A 6,000-nucleotide genomic window follows, 5' to 3' on the forward strand; every position below is an offset into this window, starting at 1 on the left:
ATGTTGCTTGATCCTCCCCCAAAGTTCAACATTTCAGAACGAATAATACTACCCATTTTGTTTGACCTTGGTTTCAAAAAGTATCTGTTTTTACAGAATAAACTGAAACTCACCAGAATTTGGAGAAGGAAATGGCAACCCACTCCAGTATTCATGCTTGGAGAATCCCATGGACAGAGGAGCCTGGCGGACTGTAATCCATGGGGGTCACAAAGAGTCGGACATGACTGAAGCGACTTGGCATGCACAAAATCAGAAATTACCAACACACTCAACAAAATATTGAACTATGGAAGAAAAGGCAATTATGTAACAAATAATAAAAGCTATGTTTTGAGATGGTAAATAAATCTTACAAAGCAGTTAACAGATACAATATCAAAAAATGAAGACTGATTGAGATTGATTGATAATCATCATTATAAATTTATCTAACCCCAGGTGTTTTTCAAGCTTGATGAAAAGTATGCTTTCTGTTTTGGTCAAAGTTTTGGGAAACTAATGTAACTTATATGATGTAGGTTTTATAATTTGCATAGTGGATTTTACATCCCTTTATAAGTTCTATAAGATTTCCTGAGTAACCCTGTTTACCCCTTTTGAAAACTGAGTGGGCTTGGACCTCTCCTTATCCAAGTTTTTTGTTTTGTTTTTTAACTTTAAGTATTTTTTATTGAATGGAATTGAAGAGATACTGTGTATACAATATCCAGACAACTAAATACATAGTAATTAGGAAATGAAATGACCTAAGATGTCTGTTTTGTTTAAATGCCTTTTTTGTTTCAACAAATTCATTAGTGATCTGCATTTAAGATGAGAATATTTTAAATTGCATTGGCTTTATTGTGCTTCACAGATGTTGCACATATTTACAGATTGAAAGTTTGAGGCAACCCTGCAAGGAGCAAGTCTTTCGGTACCATGTTCCCAACAGCCTTAGCTCATTTCCTGTCTCTGTGTCACATTTGGATAATTCTCAAGACTATTTCAAGCTTTTTCATTATTGTTATATTTGGGTTTTGTTTTGTTTTAAATTTTTAATGGAAGGATGATTGCTTTGTGTTGGTTGTGTTGGTTCTGATATACAGCAGAGTCAACTATAAGTATACATATATCATTTCTCTCTTATATTTCCCTCCAACACCCTCATCCCCACCCTTCCAGGTCATCACAAAGCACCAAGCTGAGCTCCCTGTGCTAAGCAGCAGCATCCCACTGTCTATCGATCTTACGTATGGTGAGACGTATATGTGTGTGTCTGTATATGTCAATTATACTCTCTCAATTTGTCCCCGCTTCTTTCCCTACTGTTTTCTTAATGTCTGTACTAATAAAAAAATTATGTCAGAAATACCACACTGTGGTTGCCCCAGGTCCTTCCTAGGAATAGAATAAAACTGCCAGGAGCAATGCATTCATTATTTCAAATATTTGCACTTTTTAATAATTATATGTGCTCTGTTTACCTGATAATGTATAAAAGTTCACCTTTAGTTCAGTTCAGTCGCTCAGTCATGTCCGACTCTTTGCGACCCCATGAATCACAGCACGCCAGGCCTCCCTGTCCATCACCAACTCCCGGAGTTCACTCAAACTCATGTCCATCAAGTCCCTGATGCCATCCAGCCATCTCATCCTCTGTCGTCCCCTTCTCCTCCTGCCCCCAATCCCTCCCAGCATCAGAGTCTTTTTCAGTGAGTCAACTCTTCGCATGAGGTGGCCAAAGTATTGGAGCTTCAGCTTCAGCATCAGTCCTTCCAATGAACACTCAGGACTGATCTCCTTTAGAATGGACTGGTTGGATCTCCTTGCAGTCCAAGGAACTCTCAAGAGTCTTCTCCAGCACCACAGTTCAAAAGCATCAATTCTTCAGCGATCAGCCTTCTTCACAGTCCAACTCTCACATCCATACATGACCACTGGAAAAACCATAGCCTTGACTAGACAGACCTTGGTTGGCAAAGTAATGTGTCTCTGCTTTTCAATATGCTGCCTAGGTTGGTCATAACTTTCCTTTCAAGGAGTAAGCGTCTTTTAATTTCATGGCTGCAATCAGCATCTGCAGTGATTTTGGAGCCCAGAAAAATAAAGTCTGGTACTGTTTCCACTGTTTCCCCATCTATTTCCCATGAAGTGATGGGATGAGATGCCATGATCTTAGTTTTCTGAATGTTGAGCTTCAGCCAACTCTTTCACTCTCCTCTTTCACTCTCCTCTTTCACTTTCATCAAGAGGCTTTTGAGTTCCTCTTCACTTTCTACCATAAGGGTGGTGTCATCTGCATATCTGAGGTTATTGATATTTCTCCCAGCAATCTTGATTCCAGCCTGTGCTTCTTCCAGCCCAGTGTTCCTCATGATGTACTCTGCATAGAAGTTAAATAAACAGGGTGTCAATATACAGCCTTGACGCACTCCTTTTCCTATTTGGAACCAGTCTGTTGTTCCATGTACAGTTCTAACTGTTGCTTCCTGACCTGCATACAGGTTTCTCAAGAGGCAGGTCAGGTGGTCTGGGATTCCCATCTCTTTCAGAATTTTGCACAGTTTGTTGTGATCCACACAGTCAAAGGCTTTGGCATAGTCAATGAAGCAGAAATAGACGTTTTTCTGGAACTCTCCTGAATTCTCCATGATCCAGTGGATGTTGGCAATTTGATCTCTGGTTCCTCTGCCTTTTCTAAAACCATCTGGAAGTTCATGGTTCACGTATTGCTGAAGCCTGGCTTGGAGAATTTTGAGCATGATTACTAGCATGTGAGATGAGTGCAATTGTGTGGTAGTTTGAGCATTCTTTGGCATTGCCCTTCTTTGGGATTGGAATGAAGACTGACCTTTTCCAGTCCTGTGGCCACTGCTGAGTTTTCCAAATTTGCTGGCATATTGAGTGCAGCACTTTCACAGCATCATCTTTCAGGATTTGAAATAGCTCAACTGGAATTCCATCATCTCCACTAGCTTTGTTCATAGTGATACTTCCTAAGGCCCACTTGACTTCACATTACAGGATGTCTGGCTCTAGGTGAGTGATCACACCATCATGGTTTTCTGGGTCATTAAGATCTTTTTTGTATAGTTCTTCTGTGTATCCTTGTCACCTCTTAATATCTTCTGCTTCTGTTAGGTCCATACCATTTCTGTCCTTTATCGAGCCCATCTTTGCATGAAATGTTCCCTTGGAATCTCTACTTTTCTTGAAGAGATCTCTTGTTTTTCCTATTCTGTTGTTTTCCTCTATTTCTTTGCATTGATCGCTAAGGAAGGCTTTCTTATCTCTCCTCTGCATTCAAATGCTTATATCTTTCCTTTTCTCCTTTGCTTTTCGCTTCTCTTCTTTTCACAGCTATTTGTAAGGCCTTCTCAGACAGCCATTTTGCTTTTTTGCCTTTCTTTTCCATGGGGATGGTATTGGTCCCTATCTCCTGTACAATGTCATGAACCTCCGTCCAGAGTTCATCAAGCACTCTATCTATCAGATCTAGTCCCTTAAATCTATTTCTCACTTCCACTGTATAATCATAAGGGATTTGATTTAGGTCATACCTGAATGGTCTAGTGGTTTTCCCTACTTTCCTCAATTTAAGTCTGAATTTGGCAATAAGGAGTTCATGATCTGAGCCACAGTCAGCTCCTGGTCTTGTTTTTGCTAACTGTATACAGCTTCTCCATCTTTGGCTGCAAAGAATATATAATCAATTTGATTTCAGTGTTGACCATCTGGTGATGTCCATGTGTAGAGTCTTCTCTTGTGTTGTTGGAAGAGGGTGTTTACTATGACCAGTGCGTTCTCTTGGCAAAACTCTATTAGCCTTTGCCCTGCTTCATTCCGTGCTCCAAGGCCAAATTTGCCTGTTACTCCAGGTGTTTCTTGACTTCCTACTTTTGCATTCCAGTCCCCTATAATGAAAAGGACATCTTTTTGGGGTGTTAATTCTAAAAGGTCTTGTAGGTCTTCATTGAACCATTCAACGTCGGCTTCTTTGCATTACTGGTTGGGGCATAGGCTTGGATTACTGTAATATCAAATGGTTTGTCTTGGAAACTAACAGAGATCATTGTGTCGTTTTTGAGATTGCATCCAAGTACTGCATTTCGGACTCTTTTGTTGACCATGATGGCTACTCCATTTCTTCTAAGGGATTCCTGCCCACAGTAGTAGATATAATGGTCATCTGAGTTAAATTCACCCATTCCAGTCCATTTTAGTTCACTGATTCCTAGAATGTCTATGTTCACTCTTGCCATCTCCTGTTTGACCACTTCCAATTTGCCTTGATTCATGGACCTAACATTCCAGGTTCCTATGCAATATTGCTCTTTACAGCATTGGACCTTGCTTCTATCACCAGTCACATCCACAACTGGGTATTGTTTTTGCTTTGGCTCCATCCCTTCAGTCTTTCTGGAGTTATTTCTCCACTGAGCTCCAGTAGCATACTGGGCACCTACCGACCTGGGGAATTCCTCATTCAGGATCCTATCATTTTGCCTTTTGATACTGTTCATGGGGTTCTCAAGGGAAGGGAATCTTTAAATTCTGAAAATTACTTTGGGTATTTAAAAATTATTTCTAATAGCATATTGACATTTACATGTAGACATTGTTTTCTTTTTGTCATTCTTTTTTAATGATGATTCAGGATTATCTTACACATATATTTCTATGTCCTGTCTTTTTCTATAACGTTTTAGCATAACCTTGTCCAATGTTATCATATAATATTTTAAAGCATGCATTCTGATGTTGATGTGATATTTCATTATTTGAAGCCATCACAATTTTTGTAATCACTCTTCATTTTTGAAGTGGGTGTTTTCCTCCCAGTTGAATTTATAAATAAAAATTGTCGTGAACATTTTAAAGCATAGTGCTTGTGTCTTTTACTTCTTCCAGTAGTTTCATCATTAAAAGGAGAAGTATCAGGTCAAAAATTGCAAACTATTTCAAGACTCTTGATGTATATTTCTAAATATACATACTACATATACTTTCTAGAAAAAAACATACCAGTGTATGGTCTCACTAACTGTGTTTGGCACACATTTACCATTGCATCCTTACAAAAATGAAGCATCTTTAATCTCTGCTCATCTTTTAGCTAGCATGTTAATTTTTAGCTTACATTTCTTTGATAATCACTGAGTTGGGCTTTTGTCTATATAGTCACTATTTGTATCTCCACTTTTGTGAATTAGTCATGAGTTTAGTCACATTTGGGCTTCCCAGGTGGTTCAAATGGTAAAGAATCTGCCTGCCAACATTGGAGACTGCGGTTCAATTCCTGGGTTGGAAAGATGTCCGGAGAAGGAAATGGCAACCCACTCCAGTATTCTTGCCTGCAGAATCCCATACAATGAGCCTGGTGGGCTACAGTTCTGGGGGTCACAAAAGAGTTGGATACAACTTAGTGACTGAGCACTTTACTCACATTTACATTTTTATTTTTTATCACCGATTTTCATATTTTTCAATGTTTTTTCGATGTGCATTTGTCCTTTAATCTTCAGATGTCAGCTGGTGTATTGAGTTTTCCCTCTTAGATCCTCAAGCCCAGAAATCATTTTGTTTGTATCCTTTCTTGGGGTTATGTTAAGAAAGACTCTTTCACCCTCCAATCAGATACACCCTCACATATATTTTCTTTCACTTCTTGCATGGTTTCACTTTTTTTCCATTTAACCATTCAGTCCATCAGATGCATGTAATCATTCCTCTTTTCTCAGTTATTTGTGATAGTAGGTTTCCCATGTATTTTAGCAATATCCAATATGTATGCATCAAAAGAAGCTGTTCATATATTATAAATTCAATTTAATTTTCTTTTTTTTTGCCTATTAGTTCCTGTATTATTTAACTAGGGCAACTATGCATGGTATTTTTATATCTGACATGACAGCAAATAAAGTTAAATTTATTCTTTTTTCAAGAATATATTTGGGGGCAATTCTCTAATATTTATTTTTCCAGACGTAGTTTGGAGATTCATTATCAACCCTT

This window comes from Moschus berezovskii, chromosome 21 (genome assembly GCF_049115385.1).
Source record: "Moschus berezovskii isolate FMDL1 chromosome 21, NW_MosBer_1.0, whole genome shotgun sequence".
Taxonomy (NCBI): domain Eukaryota; kingdom Metazoa; phylum Chordata; class Mammalia; order Artiodactyla; family Moschidae; genus Moschus; species Moschus berezovskii.